Genomic DNA, 19,319 nt, shown 5'->3' on the forward strand with positions numbered 1-19,319 from the left:
CCCATTGTGCGGTCTGCAATTCCATGAGAAATGGAAGTAGAAATCTGCTCTCTTTTCACTAATGTGGCACAGAGTAACCTCCAAAAGAGCTAGTAGGATATTTTGGTGCAATATGAGTTAGTGGGGCTATAATGGGCAGTAGTGCAGACCACCAGTGACCTGTTAGCAGAGTACATATGCTGGGTGTTGCTCCCATTATAGGGATACAACTTGTTTCCAATTCTCTTGAGATCCACTCAGTCACAATAAGGCATGTAAAATGTTTGTTTACTCTTTGCTCTGTTTACTCCCCTTTCTCCTCCTCTTCCCATCCAATGTAATGGTTGGTGTGTACTTTACCCGAGTTCTTTTGTATCCTATGTGTAGGAGCAGGTTTTATTCCACGATATGCACCCTCTACTATGCACCTCCTCTGAACCAGCTCACACTAATTATGTCCTGTAGTCAGGAAATGTTGTGGCTGCCACATTGGAGTCTGGAATTAAACTGGTAATGTACATGGCTGGTGTGTGAAGTTGCAGAAGTTAGTCCACTATGGCACCTTACAAAGGGAGTGGGAATTGGAACAGAGGGGGAGAAATTATGTAGCCCTTGACCTGGGCTGCGGTAATGGATGAAGGAATGGAAACTATTCTGCTCCCAACTCTGCTTTTAAAATGTCAAGAGCAATGAATTGATAGTGCTGAAGGACTGGAGAACTCGGATGCCCGTGTCGTTTGGCATTGATGAAGAGTTTTGTATTACAAATCTTTAGGAGTGATGAGAGCGAGTAACCCTTTTGTATATTATCCCTTTAGATTAAAAAAAAATCTTCCAGGGAAAGGCTGAGTGTGCAGTGTTGCACTTTGACCTTTAATGCCTGGGATGTGGGTTCAAATCCAGCCCACCATAATGTGATAGCCGCCCCTATTTTATTAGCTGTGAACCTGTTATGTAGAATGAGTTTCGCCTGTCTCAACCCAGCTCATAGTGGATGTAAGTCTCAGAGTGCTCGGACTAATTTGGCAGTACTATTCGGATGTCCAGAAAGTTTAGAGTTGAGGCTTTTCACTGACTTTGGCTTTTAATACCCTTTCCATAATGGGTTGCCCAAAATTGCATGCACTATTTTAGGAACATAAGAACAGGAAGGAGGAGGCCATTTAGCCCCTCAAATCTGTTCCACCATTCAATGAGATCATGGCTGATCTACAACCGAACTCCAAATGCCTGCCTTTGCCCCATATCCCTTAGATTTTTGTTGTCCAAAGATATTATGAAAATTGGCCTAAAATCAACTGCTGTTTGTGGAAGAGTTCCATACTTTTACCATTCTTTGTGTGTAAAGTGTTTCTGAATTTCATTCCTGAAAGGTTTGGTTTTAATTTTTAGACTAAGCCCCCTAGTCCTAGTCTCCCCAACCAGCAGAAATAGTTTCTCTACACCTACCTTATTTGTTTCCCTTAATACCTTGAAAACCTAGATCAAATTGCTCCTTAACCTTGTAAATGTCAGGGAATACAATCCTAGTTTGTCATCTCTCCTTTTAATTTGATCCCTGAAGTCCAGATATCATTCTGGTAAGCCTACCTGCACTCCTTCCAAGGCTAGTCTGTCCTTCCTAATGTGTAGTGCCCAGAACTGCTCACACTGACTCCAAATGTGGTCTAACCACTGCTTTGTATAGCTGTAGCATAACTTCCATCCTTCTGTATGCTATTCCTTTAGATGTAAAGACTAGCATTCCATTAATTTTGAGTATTTTCCATTCATGACATTTTAATCTGTACCTAGATCACCAAGTCCCTTTGAACCCCCAGTCTTCCTATCTTCTCACCATTTAGACAGTACCCTATTCTATCCTTATGTTCAAAGTCGATGACCTCTCATTTGACTGCATTGTATTCCATTTGTCACAGTTCTGCCTGGTCACTTAATCTATCAATATCTTTGATATTTTATGCTTCGATTTACACTGCTTACAATGCTACCCAATCTTCATGCCAACAGCAAATTTGGATACGTGACTTTGTATCCCATCATCTAAGTCATTAATAAATGCGGTCAATGAATGGCTGAGGCCATGACACAGTTGCTTAGTCACATCCTTCCAATTACAGTACCTGCCCATTATCCCTGCTTTGTCTACTGCCACTCAGCCATTTTGCTGATCAGGTCAGTAGTTTTCCACCAATGAGCTTCAACTTTAGCTAATAGTCTCTTGTGTGGGACATGATCAGATACCTTCTTGAAGTCCATATTAATAATATCCAGAGACATTCCCCTGTCCACTACTTCAGCCACCTTTTCAAAAAATTCAATCAGAATGCCAGCAATGATCTACTCTTTCCAAATCCATGCTGGTCCTTGCTGATCAGTGGAAAATTTTCAAGGCGCTCAGTCACTCTATCCTTAATTATAGACACTAACAATTTTCCAACAACAGATGTTGGGCTAACTGGCCTGTAGGTCTCTTGTTTCCCACTATCACCTTTTTCAAATAATAGAAAGATATGCATAATTTTTCTATCTCAAGGAATGGTTCATGAATTGAGAACACTTTGCAGATGCCCTAATGATAATCTTTCAAGGTTCTCACTTCCTTAAAAACCCTGGGATGGAAACCATCTGGTCCTGGGAATTTGTCACTCTTTAGTGCCATTATTTGCTTTTATTACTGTAATTTTGTTTACCTCAATTTTGTTGAGTACCTGTCTGATTCAGTGTTAGATTCCTTGGGATGTCTGCCATGTTTACCACTTCCTCTACTGTAAATACTGATGTAAAGTGATTATCCAGCATGTTTGCCATTTCCTTATTTTCATTAACAATATCACAGCCCACATTGCCCCTAAACACCACCACCTTGATGCTAAAATTTTTGTTGATTTTTATATCCCTTGCAAGTATTTTTTATACTCTTTTTGTAACTCTTTTGTAGCTGTTCTTCGTCTTTCCTCTTTTCCAGGATCTGTGCTACATTTTGCAATTTGTATACTTTTTCTTTTAGTTTTATATTGTCTCTTACTTTTAGTTGCCTGTGCTGTCTTTTTGGAAAGTGGAGTTCTTGCCTCTTTGGGTATAAACTTGTGTTATATTAAATTCTTTCTTGAAGACCTCCCATGGATCTTCTGTCATTTTACAGATATGTTCAGTAAATTTGCTCTAATTTTTTTTTTCCACAAACTCATCATTACTCTTCTATATGGTGCCTGAACAATAGCAGAAGGTGGCTCCAGCAGTGGTACTGCACATACTGCTAAAGCATACCTGTAGACATTCTAGAACGTTGTATAAAACTCTGTAAATAAAGTTCCTGCGCCTTTGGAAACTAGTGTCATCTCTGCATTGCTCTCAGATATATAAAATATATCGCGCATCTAGAGAACTTAAATAGTGGTTTGGAAAATGAAAGCCCTGAAACCAGCGCCAGTATTTCCTTGCCTTTGCTAACCTTCACAAATGTGGTTTCCTGCATGCATTCTGATCCCTAAAGACTCTTGAACAGAGATCCTTCATTCACTGACTGCAGGTCATCATTACATTTGCACGGTTGGGGAATGGGGAGATGGCGGTGTAGTGGTAATGTCCCAGGACTAGTAGTCCAGAGGCCCAGGCTAATGCTCTGGGGACACTGGTACAAATCCCACTACGGCAGCTGGTGGAATTTAATTTCTATTAATTAATCCACAAAATGCTGGAAAAACTCAGGTCTTTGGAGAGAAAAACAGAGTTAATGTTTCGAGTTCATACGACTCTTCAGAGCTAAAGAGAAGTAAAAATGTGATGAAATTTATACTGTTTAAAGGGGAGGGATGAGGTGGAACAGGTGAAGCTGGATAGAAGGCCAGTGATAGTTGGGGACAAAGGAGAGATTGACAAAGATGTCATGAACAAAAGGACAAAGGGGTGTTAATGGTAGTGGTAAGGGCTAAAGGGGGTGCTGATAGTGGCATTAAGGTAAAAAAGCAGAATGTGATAATAGGACAAGGGTAAGTACTTTGAAACAAACATGAGCAAGTGACGGGGGGAGGGGATGGTGGTGGGGATAAAGATCAAAAATAGGATAAAAGATGGGGATAAAACAATGAATAACATTGAAAATAAATAAGTAGATAAAAAATAAAAATGAATATTGCAAGAAGGGGTGAGGATGGAGGAGAGTGTTCATGGTCTGAAGTTGTTGAACTCAATGTTGAGTCTGGAAAGCTGTAAAGTGCTTAATCGGAAGATGAGGTGCTGTTCCTCCAGTTTGTGTTGAGCTTCGCTGGAACGTTGCAGCAGGCCAAGGACGGACATGTGGGCATGAGAGCAGGGTGGAGTGTTGAAATGGCAAGCAACAGGAAGGTCTGGGTCATGCTTGCGGACAGACCGAAGGTGTTCTGCAAAGCGGTCACCCCAGTCTGCGTTTGTTCTCTTCAACGTAGAAGAGATCGCGTTTGGAGCAGCAAATGCAGTAGACTAAATTGTAGGAGGTGCAAGTGAAGTGCTGCTTAAGCTGAAAGGAGTATTTGGGCCCTTGGATGGTAGGAGGAGGTAAAGGGGCAGGTGTTGCACCTTCTGCGATTGCATGGGAAGGTGCTGTGGGAGGGGGATGAGGTGTTGGCGATGATGGAGGAGTGGACCAGGGTGTCCTGAAGGGAACGGTCCTTACTGAATGCCGATGGGGGTGGGGGTAAGGGGAAGATGTTTGGTGGTGGCATCGTGCTGGAGTCGGCGGAAATGATGGAGGATGATCCTTTGAATGTGGAGGCTGGTTGGGTGAAAAGTGATGACAAGGGGGACCCTATCATGGTTCTGGGAGGGAGGGGAAGGTGTGAGGGAGGATGCGAGAACTGTCGGCGTGACATCGGCCGTCTCAGTTACTCTGCTCCTCTCACCCACTCTAACCTGTCTCCTTCTGAACTTGCAGCACTCTGTTCTCTTAGGTCTAACTCTGTCTTTGTTATCAACCTGCCGACAAGGGTGGTGCTGTTGTCTGGTGTACTGATCTCTACCTTGCAGAAGCTGAGCGCCAACTCGCAGACACTTCCTCCTGCCTCCACCTGGACCATGGCCCCACCACCGAACATCAAGCCATTGTTCCAGGACTGTCACTGACCTCTTCTACTCTGGAGATCTTCCCTCCACAGCTTCCAACCTCATACTCTCCCAACCCCAGACTGCCCACTTCTACCTCCTCCGCAAAATCCACAAACAGGACTGTCCTGGTAGACCGATCGTGTCAGCCTGTTCCTGCGCCATGAATCTCATTCCTTCCTATCTTGACTCCGTTCTCACTTTTAAAAAAATTATTTTCGTTTTCATTCATTTATTCATTGTTTTATCCCCACCTTTTATCCTATTTTCGATCTTTTTTCCCCACCACTGTCCCCTCCCCCCACCCCATCCCATCCCACCCCACCCACCCCATCCTCACTAGGGCTATCTGTCTCTTGTTCATGTTGTTCATTTCAGAGTACTTGCCCTTGTCCTGCTATTATAACATTCTGCTTTCTTACCTTAATGCCACTATCAGCATTAGTCCTTTAGCCCTTACCACTACCATTAACACTCCCTTTGTCCTCTTGTCCATGACATCCTTCTCAATCTCTCCTTTGCCCCCAGCATCACCTGCCCTACCCCACTTAAACAGTATAAATTTCATCACGTTTTTACTTCTCATTAGCTCTGAAGAAGAGTCGTACGGACTCGAACCGTTAACTCTCTTTTTCTCTCTACAGATGCTGTTAGACCTGCTGAGTTTTTCCAGCTTTTTCTGTTTTTGTTTCAGATTTGCAGCATCTGCAGTATTTTGCTTTAAAATTAATAAATCCAATTGATTAATAAAAATCTGGAATTGAAAAGCTAGAAAACCAGGAAACTACTGTCGATTGTCGTGAAAACTTACTAGCTTCATTAATATCCTTTAGGAAAGGAAATCTTCCTACCTTACTTATTTCCAACCATTCTCTCCTTGAAGACTGCGCTTAAGATTATAAAGCCTCAATGCAGTGAATAAAGCAGATTAACCAAATGGTACAATTTTAAAGGGGGTGCAGGCACAGGCCTGGGGAGTTATGTAGATACATCTTTGAAGATGGCTGGACAAGGTGAACAGACTATTAAAAAGACTTATGGTATCCTTGGCTTTATTAATAGAAGCATAGGACAAAAGTTGTTACGCTAAACCTTTAAAAAACTGGAGTGTTGCATTCAATTCTGGATGTTGCACTTTAAAAAGGATGCCTTAGAGAGGATGAAGTGGAAATTTGCCTGAATGGTACAGAGATGAATGACTTCAGTAATGTGGAGAGACCGGAAAAGATGGGGTTATTTTCCTTAGAGCAGAGGAGGTTAGGAGATTTAACAACAGTGTTCAAAATCATGAAGGGCTTTAACAGAGTAGATAAGGAGAAACTGTTTCCAGTGGCAGAAGGGTCAGCAACTAGAGGACACAGATTTAAGGTGATTGGCAAAAGAGCTAGAGGCAATATGAGGAAACTTTTTTTATGCAGCTTATCAGTGTGAACATGAATGTTCTACCTGAAAGGGTGGCAAAAGCAGATTGGAAAGTAACATTCAAGAGAGAATTGAATAAAAACATGAAAGGAAAAATATTACCGGTCTGTGGGGAAAGAACTGGGGATTGGGACTCCTGGAATAGATTGTTCAAAGGGCCAGCACAGGCATGCTGGGATGAATGGCCTCTTTCTGAATCATCCTATGGCTCTATTGGAATTTAGAAACAGGGGTATCCTTGGTATATTCCAACTCTATATCCTATATATCACCAATTGTGCCTACTTCCAACTCTGTAACATGGTCTACCATTGCTCTTCTCACAGTTCATCTACTGAAACCCATTTGGAGAGCTGGTGCCGACATGATGGGCTGAAACAATTCTGTGATTCTGGGTCTCCCATTTAAGACATTGTGTTGAATCATGTTTAACCAATTTATTGGAGTTCTTTGAAACATGCACAGTGGATAAAGGGGAGCCTGTAGACATGCTGTACTTGGATTTCCAGAAGGCATTTAATAAGGTGACACATCAAAGGTTATTGTGGAAAATAAAAGCTCATGGTGTAGGGGGTAACATATTAGCCTAGATAGAGGATTGTCTGACTGGAAGAAAGCAGAGAGTATGCATAAATAGGTCTTTTTCTGACTGGCAGGATGTGACGAGTGGAGTCCCACAGGGGTCTGTGCTGGGGCCTCAACTTTTTGCAATTTATATCAATGATTTAGCTGAGGGGAGTGCTTGCACATGAACAGGGGAGAGAGCTCATCCTGAGTGAGACACAGCCAGAATGAGTTTGGGTATTGGCAGTTTGGTGCACAGTGGGAATTCAGCGCATAGAGGAAGAGGTGCTCTTTGCATTTTTTCTTTGCTATCCAACTTCTTAAATCTTCAGAGCGTGGTCTTGCCCTGCTGCAGCAGTAGAGGCTACAAAGGAAAGGAATGACTGGTAAGTAGTGGGCAAGGTCAGGTAAGTATTTACTACTTTAATCGCTTATAGTTTAAGGTCTTTTTGTGGTTTATAGTTTGTATATTCTATAGTAACAAAGATCAGGAAAGAAGAGCCCTAGAGTAATTGATTTACAAGCTTAATTTAAAGGGATACGTCATGGCAGGAGAGCTCAAAGCTATGTCGTGCTCCTTGTGCTCCATGTGGGAAGCCTGGAAGTCTGAAAGCATTGTGGATAGCACGTTTTTTTTGAGGAGGTGACCAGGTATGTAGATGAGGGTAGTGTAGTTGATTTAGTTTATATGGATTTCAGCAAAGCCTTTGATAAGGTCCCACATGGGAGACTTATAAAGAAGGCAAATGCACATGGGATACAGGGTAATTTGATAAGGTGGATTCAAAATTGGCTTAGTTGCAGGAGACAGAGGGTGATGACAGAAGGATGCTTTAGTGACTGGAAGCCAGTGTCCAGTGGCGTACCACAGGGATCTCTGCTGGGTCCCCTATTATTTGTCATTTATATAAACGACCTAGATGACTATGTGGGGGGTAGGATTAGTAAGTTTGCGGATGGCACAAAGATTGGCCGGGTGGTTAACAATGAGGTTGAGTGCCTTGGACTACAGGAAGATATAGACGGGATGGTCAAATGGGCAGATAAGTGGCAGATGGAATTTAACCATGAAAAGTGCGAGGTGATACACTTTGGAAGGAGTAATTTGACAAGGAAGTATTCAATGAATGGCATGACACTAGGAAGTTCTGAGGAACAAAGGGACTTTGGCGCGTGTGTCCATAGATCTCTGAAGGCGAAGGGGCGTGTTAGTGGGGTGGTGAAAAAGGCATATGGGACACTTGCCTTTATCAATCGAGGCATAGATTACAAAAGTAGGGAGATCATGTTGGAGTTGTATAGAACCTTGGTGAGGCCACAGCTGGAGTACTATGTGCAGTTCTGGTCGCCACATTATAGGAAGGATGTGATTGCATTGGAGGGGGTGCAGAGGAGATTCACCAGGATGTTGCCTGGGATGAAACATTTAAGTTATGAAGAGAGGTTGGATATTCTTGGGTTGTTTTCGTTGGAGCAGAGAAGACTGAGGGGCAACCTGATCGAGGTGCACAAGATTATGAGGGGCATGGACAGGGTGGATAGGGAGCAGCTGTTCCCCTAAGTTGAAGGGTCAGTCACGAGGAGACATAAGTTCAAGGTGAGGGGCAGGAGGTTTAGTGGGGACGTGAGGAAAACTTTTTTACCCAGAGGGTGGTGACGGTCTGGAATGCACTGCCTGGGAGGGTGGTGGAGGTGGGTTGCCTCACATCCTTTAAAAAGCACCTGGATGAGCACTTGGCACGTTATAACATTCAAGGCTATGGGCCAAGTGCTGGTAAATGGGATTAGGTAGGTAGGTCAGGTGTTTCTCACATGTCGGTGCAGACTTGATGGGCCGAAGGGCCTCTTCTGCACTGTGTGATTCTGTGATTCTGAGTGTGAAGATATGGTAGCTAAATTTGCCGATGACACAAGGATAGGTAGGAAAGCATGTTGTGAAGAGGACATAAGGAGGTTGCAGACAGATGTAGATAGGTTGAGTGCGTGGGCAAAAATCTGGCAGATGGAGTATAATGTGGGAAAATGTGAAGTTGTTCACTTTGGCAGGAAGAATAAAAAAGCAGAGTGTTACTAAAACAGAGAACGACTGCAGAATTCTGAGATGCAGAGGGATCTAGGTGTTCTAGTACATGAGGCACAAAAAGTTAGTGTGCAGGTAAAGCAAGTAATTAAGGCTAATGGAATGCTATCCTTTATTTTGAGAGGAATTGAACATAAAAGTAAGGATGTTATGCTTCAGTTATACGGGGCAATGGTGAGACAACATCTTGAATACTATGTGCAGTTTTGGTCTCCTTATTTGAGGAAGGATGAATATGCATTGGACGCAGTTCAGAGGTGGTTTATTAGATTGATATCTGGAATGAGTGGGTTGTCTTATGAGGAAAGGTTAGACAGACTGGGCTTGTTTCCACTGGAGTTTAGAAGAGTGAGGGGTGACTTGATTGAAGTATATAAGATCCTGGACGGTATTGACAAGGTGGACGTGGAAAGGGTGTTTCCTCTTGTGGGTGAGTCCAGAACTAAGGGCACTGTTTTAAAATTAGGGGTCATCCTTTTAGGACAGAGATGAGTAGATTTTTTTATCTCAGAGGGTTGTGCGACTTTGGAACTCTCTGCCTCAGGAGGCGGTGGAGGTGGGGTCATTGAATATTTTTAAGACGGAAGTAGATAGATTCTTGCTAAGCAAGGGAATCGAAGGTTATTGGGGGTAGATAGGAATGTGGAATTCAAAACACAAACAGATCAGCTATGATCTTATTGAATAGCAGAGCAGGCTCAAGGGGCCAAATGGCCAAGTTCTGCTCCTATTTTGTATGTTCATGTGTATGTAGATGAGAAATTTCTTTTCTCAGAGGGTTGTTAATTTTTGGAATTCCTTTCCCATAGACAGCAGTAGAGGCTGGGTCATTGAATATATTCAAGGCTGAGGTAGACAGATTTTTGATCTCCCAGGGAGTCAAGGGTTTTGGGGTCTGGCAAGAAAGTGGAGTTAAGGAATCAGATCAACCCAAGGGCCCACTCCTGCTCCTATTTCTTATGATCTTTGACCTCACCCTGAACAGACTAGCTCTAATTTTAAAGTTAAGCTTCCTTGTTCTAGACTTCACCCTCCCTCCAACAGATAAAATAGTTTCTGTCTGCCATTGTCTCCTTAAAATTTCTTCAATGCCTTAATTAGAGCACCCCTTAACCCCCCACACCCTCACCGTCAATCACTTCAGCTCATCCAAAATCCAGTCTTAAATTTAAGAGTCTCATCTTGTTTTCAAATTCTATTCGTGGCCTCACGTTTCCCTAATTCTGTAACTTCCTCCAGCCCTACAGCACTCAAATCATGAAGACTCTTGAAACGTCAACTCTTTTCTTCTCCGCCGATGCTGCCAGACCTGCTGAGTTTTTCCAGGTAATTCTGTTTTTGTTTTGGACTCAAATCTCTGTATCTCCCTAAACCTGGCATCTTGCGCATTCCTAACTTTCTTTGCTGTACCATTTTGTGTCTTCTTTCTTAATACCTGAATCTGACCCCTGAGCCACGCCTGACTTGTGAAGGTGCGAGAGTGACAGTGAAGCTGCCATGGGTGAGGGTCCTTCAGGCCGACCTATTATTGAACTCTTAAGATAAAAGCAAAAAACTGCGGATGCTGGAAATCCAAAACACATCTGCTGCAGATGCTGTCAGACCTGCTGAGTTTGCCCAGGCATTTTTATTTTTGTTTTTGTTATTATTGGACCCTCTTTGCTTCCCTGTGCTCCATATAAACACCAGGAGGGTGCACTGTTGAACAGAAAGAGTTGCTCCAACACTGCCGATAAGTCCTGGCAGACAGACACTTGCTCACAGTGTGTGTGGTGTGTGTGTGCTTGTGTGTGACATAGCATCAGTCCAGAGCACAGCTGGTGGCATTGACCAATGTTGCACTCGCTGAGCAGCGGGTTCCGAGCACCTTGCTGAAGTCCAGCGGTCAGCAGCAGCATCGCTTGACCTGACAAGGTAGGGATCATCGGCCAACAGTCCACCGGCGGAGGGTGGGAGCTGTTTTTAGCAGCAAGGAGTTTTTTTTTGGGGGAGCTGAAGAAACCCCTAAGAATTAGTTTAAATATTGAAACAGGGAACAGTGATGCCACTGGTTGGTGAGTTATGCAAAGTTCAATTTCTAATGCACTAGACTAGGTTTTTGCACCGAGTTGGAATCTCGACGTTCGCAGGATGAACCTGTCAGGTCTCAAAACTCTTATTGCTGAGTGTCATCAATAAACTGAGGACGGAGCAGGATGTGAGCTGGATTGTTTGCACAAGGAGGAGCAGAATACGGATGACTTTATTTACTGACTTAAATACAAGTGTTACTGAGTCCTCTATTTATCTGGCCCGTATGGGTGGGTGGTGGGGAGGGAGGCGGGGGTGTTGGTGGTGTTGAATTCAGGAGAGGGAGAGTATTGGTCTATAAAATGCTGTTGGTATGGGACCCGGGTTCTCGTGTGCCCACACCAAAAACACTGGGCTCCAATATGTACCATGTTGCAGCGTCAGGTTTCGCATTTTGCCTGGTGCCCAGGTTTAGGAATGTCATTGTTGGTGTGGCAGGAGGGATCCCACGTGTTTCTACATCACCATCCAAGCAGACATGGTGGGGCAGCATGTGGACAGGGGGACGCTGACTTAAGAGTTCACGAAGCAGATCTTGATTTTGGAGCAGGGGTAGAGCAGATTCATCAGAATCATACTGGGGCTGAAAGGGTTAAATTACCAGGGCAGGTTCCATAGAATATCGAAGATTAAGAGGTGATTTTAATTCAGACTTTTCAGATGCTTAATGAAGTTTACAGGGGCTGAGAGAGAAACTGTTTCCCCTGGTGGGGTGGAGTCCAGAACAAGGGGACATAGAGCTGGACCCATCAGGGAGGATGTCAGGAAGCACTTCTTCATACAAAGGGTTGTGGAAATCTGGAGCATTTACTCTGAAAAGAAACAGCTGAGGTTACACGTCAATTGGAAATTTCAAAACCAAGATTGATAGATTTTTATTGGCCTAGGGTGTTGAGGATTACTGAACTGTAAGACCCTCTACCTGGGTCTATTGGTTCTTGTCTCTACTCTGGATATCAATAACACACAACAATTTGAATGAGGTTGCATCAATGGTGATACACCTTTATTAAATCACTAAGCAACAGTACATAGTCACGATAATACCGGTTGTTCAGCTTCCCTGCAAGCTGGAGCCCATCTCGGTGGTCAATCCATCAAATTGCACTAGTCACTGCAGCCCAGATGGTCCTGTGGGCTCTTTCTTTGTAACTTTTCTTTGCTATGGCCTTGTGCCATTTAAGGTAAAACCTGCTTTTAGTCCATTTAATTGGATTTTAATTACATCACTGTACATCGCCATGCCTTCTCCAGATGTACCCTGGTTAGGCCCCTTTTGAAAGTCACATTTGAGGTACCAGAGCCAGCTTGGCTCCGCTTTGTTATCTCCAACACCGTTATCAATCTCCAGAGCTGGGAGAAGGCAGCATGTTTATTGCCCCTTAACAAAGCTTAGTCCATTTATCTTCCCTGGTACGAGTCCTCTTATGGGTTAAGTCATTTTACAGAACTTGCTGATTCTAGCAAGTTTTCACTTGACTAAATTAAGCATCATGCTTTGCGTTTTGAGCCCACAGTGCAGTCCATTCAGTTCTTCGGATACCTTTGGTCTGGGTTCTTCTTATACCTTGATATTCCATATTACCACCATGAGACAGACTCCACACCCAGGGTTACACCACAACCGGTCTACATTAATCAATATATAAGGAATAAAGAAACAGTTACATGCTTAATATGTGATTAATACATTAAAAGAAAATAACGAATACATTGCCTTACAGAATAAAAGCAAGTGGATGGAGTTAACGTAAAAAAAAAACCATGCCACCTGAGGCAAATAACACAGATGCGGTTAAGGGTGAGCCAGATAAACATATGACGGAGGAGGAATAAAAAGATATGCTGATAGTGTTAGAGCAGGTAGGACGGGAGGAGGCTGATGTGGAGCATAATCACCAGCAAGACCAGTTATTATGGAATGGCAGGAAGGATGTTAGAGCCATGAGAAAGGGCCCTGCCAAGTTTCACTGAATAATGCCCGAAATCAGAGACTAATTAGGAAGAAAAAATTGAAACATAGCACTTTTTGATTCGAACAGGGAAGATTAAAGAAAGATATAAATTGAGTTTTTTCTATCTTATTTCCAATGAGTGTTAAATATAATTATTAAGATAATGCATGTTTTTTTATTCATTTGTGAGATGTGCACTTTGCTGGCTAAGCCAGCATTTATTGCCCATCCCTAATTGTCATTGGGTGTCCTGCGGACTGTGTATCTGGATTACTACAGTAACACATTGAACTGCCTCGAGTGTAGGACTGATTTATTGTACTAATACATCATCCCTTTGGAGTGTGGGACTGGATTACTACAGGAACACTCTGTCCATGTGGAGTGTGGGACTGGATTACTGCAGTAATACTGTGTCCCTGTGGAGTATGGCACTGGATTACTGCAGTAATACTCTGTACATGTGGAGTGTGGCATTGGATTACTGCAGTAACACTGTGCCCCTGTGGAGTGTGGCGCTGGATTACTGCAGTAGCCCTGTGTTCCTGTGGAGAGTGGCACTGGATTACTGCAGTAGCCCTGTGTCCCTGTGGAGTGTGGCGCTGGATTACTGCAGTAGCCCTGTGTCCCTGTGGAGTGTGGCGCTGGATTATTGCAGTAGCCCTGTGTCCCTGTGGAGAGTGGCACTGGATTACTGCAGTAATACTCTGTACATGTGGAGTGTGGCATTGGATTACTGCAGTAACACTGTGCTCCTGTGGAGTGTGGGACTGGATTACTACAGGAACACTCTGTCCCTGTGGAGTGTGGCACTGGATTACTGCAGGAACACTCTGTCCCTGTGGAGTGTGGCACTGGATTACTACAGTAACACTCTGTCCCTGTGGAGTGTGGCACTGGATTACTGCTTCTGAAGAACATAATTTGTAATGGGAGGAGCTGATACCCTGTGTCATGCCCCCATGTCCATCCTTGGCCTGCTGCAATGTTCCAGTGAAGCTCAATGCAAACTGGAGGAACAGCACCTCATCTTCCAACTAGGCACTTTGCAGCCTTCCAGACTTAACATTGAGTTGAACAACTTTAGATCATGAACTCTCTCCTCCATCCCCACCCACTGTCCGATCCCCCTTTTTCCAATAATTTATAATTTTTTATATATATTTTTTTAATATATATTTTTCTTTTCCCACCTGTTTCCATTATTTTTAAATGTATTTCTATCCATTGTTTTATCTCTACCTTTTAGCCTATTTCGATCCCTTTCCCCCCACCCCAGCTCCACTAGGGCTATCTGTACCTCACTCGTCCTGCTTTCTACCCTTAATGTCATCATTAGCACATTCCTCAGCTAATATCACCACCGTCAACACCCCTTTGTCCTTTTGTCTATGACATCTTTGGCAATCTCTTCTTTGCCTCCACCTATCACTGGCCCTCTCTCCAGCTCTACCTGTCCCCTACCCCTTTAACCAGCTTATGTTCCACCTCATTTCTTTATTTCTTAGTTCTGATGAAGAGACATACGGATTCAAAATGTTAACTGTATTCCTCTCTGCAGTTGCTGTCAGACCTGCTGAGTTTTTCTAGGTATTTTTGTTTTTGTTTCAGATTTCCATCATCCGCAGTGTTTTGCTTTTATCTTAGTGCTTAATTGACTGCCACTTCTCTTCAAGGAATGCCTACCTTGAAGAAGTATTGTTCTTCTCTCCATCAGGATTTCCGTCTCTCTCTTTTGCCCTGTTCACTTTCATTGCTTTCCATTTCTCTCCTGGTGTTTGACAAGGTGTTTACTAAAACCCGCTTTCACAGCCATATTTCCTTTCTCAGTGACTGTCTCCGTCTCCGACTTACCCCACGTGGATTTCAACTGAAGTTCCATCCCTCATGTTTCGAACCCACCCAGGATTACAGGTATCTCCGGGACGTACAACGTTCCTCGGACTGCTGTTCTCGTTGCATCGTGAGATCCACGCTCAGTGCCATGCTCCGCCATATGAACACACTCGATCTCTCCCTCCAGCAGCACTGATGCACCCTATCTCTAAGCTGTCCTTGCCCCCAGTTTCATTTTATTCTTCATCTCATCCGACGCCTCAACAAGAAACCTTGTCTTTTTCTTTCAGGTGCAAAGGAGCACAAGCTCCAACAACTCATCGACACCAATGCCCATCCAGGACCCTCCACCCCTGCCCATCCCTCTGTCCCCATCCTGTCTTCCAATCCCAGCCCCGGCCATGTATTCACCATACCCCCTGACCTTCCCCTCTCTGATGCTGAACGTTCAGTGCTCAGCAAAGGACTCAGTTTCATACCCTTACGCCCTCATCGCAATGAATTTCGGGCTCGGCATGATGCTGAACTCTTCTTCCGCCGCCTTTGTCTCCGTGCTCACTTCTTTGGGCAGGTGTCCTCTCCCCATTCAACGGATCCTTTTACCCACCTCCAATATTCTCCCTCCACCTGGACCCCTCCCTCTGGATTCTTACCTGCTCTTGATCTTTTCATTGAGAACTGTCGGCGTGACATTAGCCGTCTCAATTTCTCTGCTCCTCTCACCCATTCTAATCTGTCTCTCTCTGAACTCACTGCACTCCATTCTCTCAGGTCCAACGCTGACATTGTCATCAAACCTGCTGACAAGGGTGGTGCTGTTGTTGTCTGGCGCACTGACCTCTACCTTGCAGAGGCTGAGAGTCAACTCACAGACACTTCCTCCTACCTCCCCCTGGACCATGACCCCACCACTGAACATCAAGCCATTGTTTCTAGGACTGTCACTGACCTCATCTCCTCTGGAGATCTTCCCTCCACAGTTTCCAACCTCATAGTCTCCCAGCCTTGGACGGCCCGCTTCTACCTCCTACCCAAAATCCACAAACAGGACTGTCCCGGCAGACTGATCGTGTCAGCCTGTTCCTGCCCCATGGAACTCATTTCTTGCTATCTTGACTCCATTCTCTCTCCCCTTGTCCAGTCTCTTCCCACCTACATCTGCAATTCCTCTGACACCCTACATCATATCAACAATTTCCAGTTCCCTGGCCCCAACCACCTCCTCTTCACCATGGATGTCCAATCCCTCTACACTTCCATCCTCCACCAGGATGGTCTAAGGGCCCTTAGCTTCTTCCTTAGAGGCACGAACAATCCCCATCCACCACTACTCTCCTCCGTCTGGCTGAACTTGTTCTCTCACTGAGCAATTTCTCCTTAAACTCCTCTCACTTCTTCCAAATAAAAGGTGTGGCTATGGGTACCCGCATGGGCCCCAGCTATGCCTGTCTCTTTATGGGGTATGTGGAACATCCCTTGTTCCAGTCCTACTCCGGTCCCCTCCCACAACCCTTTCTCCGGTATATCGATGATTGCTTCGGTGCTGCTTCATGCTCTCGTCTGGACCTGGAAAAATTTATTCATTTTGCTTCCAATTTCCACCCCTCTATCATTTTCACATGGTCCACCTCTGATACTTCCCTTCCCTTCCTTGACCTCTCTGTCTCAATTTCTGGTGATAGACTGTCCACCAATATCTATTACATGCCTACCGACTCCCACAGCTACCTTGACTACAGCTCCTCATACCCCGCTTCCTGTAAGGACTCCATCCCATTCTCTCAGTTCCTTCGCCTCCGTCGCATCTGTTCTGATGATGCCACCTTCAAAAACAGTTCCTCTGACATGTCTTCCTTCTTCTGTAACCGAGGTTTTCCACCTACGGTAGTTGACAGGGCCCTCAACCGTGTCTGGCCCATCTCCGGCGCATCCGCCCTCACACCTTCCTCTCCCTCCCAGAACCATGATAGGGTCCCCCTTGTCCTCACTTATCACCCCACCAGCCTCCGCATTCAAAGGATCATCCTCCGCCATTTCCGCCAACTCCAGCATGATGCCACCACCAAACACATCTTCCATTCACCCCCCCCCCGGCGGCATTCCGCAGGGATCATTCCCTCCAGGACACCCTGGTCCACTCCTCCATCACCCCCTATATCTCAACCACCTCCCACGGCACCTTCCCGTGCAACCGAAGAAGGTGCAACACCTACCTCTTTACTTCCTCCCTCCTCACCGTCCAAGGGCCCGAACACTCCTTTCAAGTGCATTTCACTTGCACTTCCCTCAATTTAGTCTACTGCATTCGCTGCTCCCAATCTGGTCTCCTCTACATTGGAGAGACCAAACGCAGACTGGGTGACTGCTTTGCGGAACACCTTCGGTCTGTCCGCAGGCATGACCCAAACCTCCCTGTCGCTTGCCATTTCAACACTCCACCCTGCTCTCATGCCCACATGTCCGTCCTTGGCCTGCTGCATTGTTCCAGTGAAGCTCAACGCAAACTGGAGGAACAGCACCTCATCTTCCGACTAGGCACTTTGCAGCCTTCCAGACTTATTATTGAGTTCAACAACTTTAGATCATGAACTCTCTCCTCCATCCCCACCCCCATTCCGATCCCCCTTTTTCCAATAATTTATAATTTTTTATATATATATTTTTTTTATATATATTTTTCTTTTCCCACCTATTTCCATTATTTTTAAATGTATTTCCATTCATTGTTTTATCTCTACCTTTTAGCCTATTTCAATCCCTTCCTCCCACCCCACCCCACCCCCACTAGGGCTATCTGTCACTTGCTCGTTCTGCTTTCTACCCTTAATGTCATCATTAGCACATTCCTTAGCTAATACCACCACTGTCAACACCCCTTTGTCCTTTTGTCTATGACATCTTTGGCAATTTCTTCTTTGCCTCCACCTATCACTGGCCCTCTATCCAGCTCTACCTGTCCCACCCCCTTCAACCAGCTTATATTCCACCTCATTTCTTTATTTCTTAGTTTTGATGAAGAGTCATACGGACTCGAAACGTTAACTGTATTCCTCTCCGCAGATGCTGTCAGACCTACTGAGTTTTTCCAGCTATTTTTGTTTTTGTTTCAGATTTCCAGTGTCCGCAGGGTTTTGCTTTTACCCTGTGTTCAGTTCCTGCTCAATGGAGCAGATCTGTCAGTACCTGTGTTTAAAAACAATGCTCCCTGTTTGTCTCTGTTCCTGCGCCAGTGCTCCAAGCACCATGAACCATTCCTCTTTATTCCAGATCTCTGCCTGTTATCTGAATAAAACATATTCTCATGATGTGATGGCTGAGTGCCGGATAAAAGATCAGGATCTTTGCCTGGTTTGGATTCACACATAGCTCAAAGGTCAGGGCTTCCATTACAGTCAGCGAGAAAGAGACGGCTGGCTAAACAACACAGAACAAAGGCACAGGGGCACCAGCTGCTTTCCCATTCCCTTCCAGTGAAATCGCCACGATTGGAAAATTCATAAATGCTGCAATTTGTTGGTGCTTGAAGAGTTAAAAAATACTTAAAAACTACATTACTGCTGGTTAATATCCAATTGTCTTTACTCTTTCCTTCCTTGTTGTGACCTGCAGGCTTTCTTCTGAACGGGCGGGTCAATGAGTATTTCTACAGAGTTTTGTGTGCTGGTATCCTGGTACTGCCCATAGTGAAATCACAAGCTAGATCCTTCCATATCCTCATCCCGGAACTTCAGTGACGTGGATAGATTGAAGGACTGTTCTCCTTGGGGAAGAGAAGCTTGATTTGATCGAGGCATTCAAAATCATGAAGGGTCTGGACAGAATATATCGAGAGAAATTATTTTAGAATCATCTTCATCAATGACCTTCCTTCCATCATAAGGTCAGAAGTGGGGATGTTCGCTGATGATCGCACAATGTTCAGCACCATTCGCCACTCCTCAGATACTGAAGCAGTCCATGTCCAAATGCAGCAAGACCTGGACAATATCCAGGCTTGAACTAAGTGGCAAGTACATTCGTGCCACATAAGTGCCAGGCAATGACCATCTCCAACAAGAGAGAATCTAGCCATCACCCGTTGACATTCAATGGCATTACCACCATTGAATCCCCCACTATCAACATCCTGGAGGTTACCATTGACCAGAAACTTAACTGGGCCAGCCATATAAATACTGTGGCTACAAGAGCAGGTCAGAGGCTAGGAATCCTACAACGAGAACTCACCTCCTGACTCCCCAAAGCCTGTCCACCATCTACAAGGCATAGGTCAGAAATGTGATGGAATATACCCCACTTGCCTGAACGAGTGCAGCTCCAACAACACTCAAGAA

At 44.6% G+C, this 19,319-nt stretch overlaps 1 protein-coding gene across 1 annotated transcript in view; it reads left to right on the plus strand.

Annotated features, from left to right (window-relative positions):
* Window positions 1-10,959: 10,959 nt before the first annotated feature.
* Window positions 10,960-19,319, plus strand: part of LOC144693647 (anoctamin-7-like) — a 150,722-nt gene continuing 142,362 nt past the window's right edge. The window contains exon 1 of the mRNA XM_078563499.1: window positions 10,960-11,038. The gene's annotated coding sequence lies outside the window, so the exon portion shown is untranslated. The remainder of the gene's footprint in view (window positions 11,039-19,319) is intronic.

Source organism: Cetorhinus maximus, chromosome 19 (genome assembly GCF_964194155.1).
Source record: "Cetorhinus maximus chromosome 19, sCetMax3.hap1.1, whole genome shotgun sequence".
Lineage (NCBI taxonomy): Eukaryota > Metazoa > Chordata > Chondrichthyes > Lamniformes > Cetorhinidae > Cetorhinus > Cetorhinus maximus.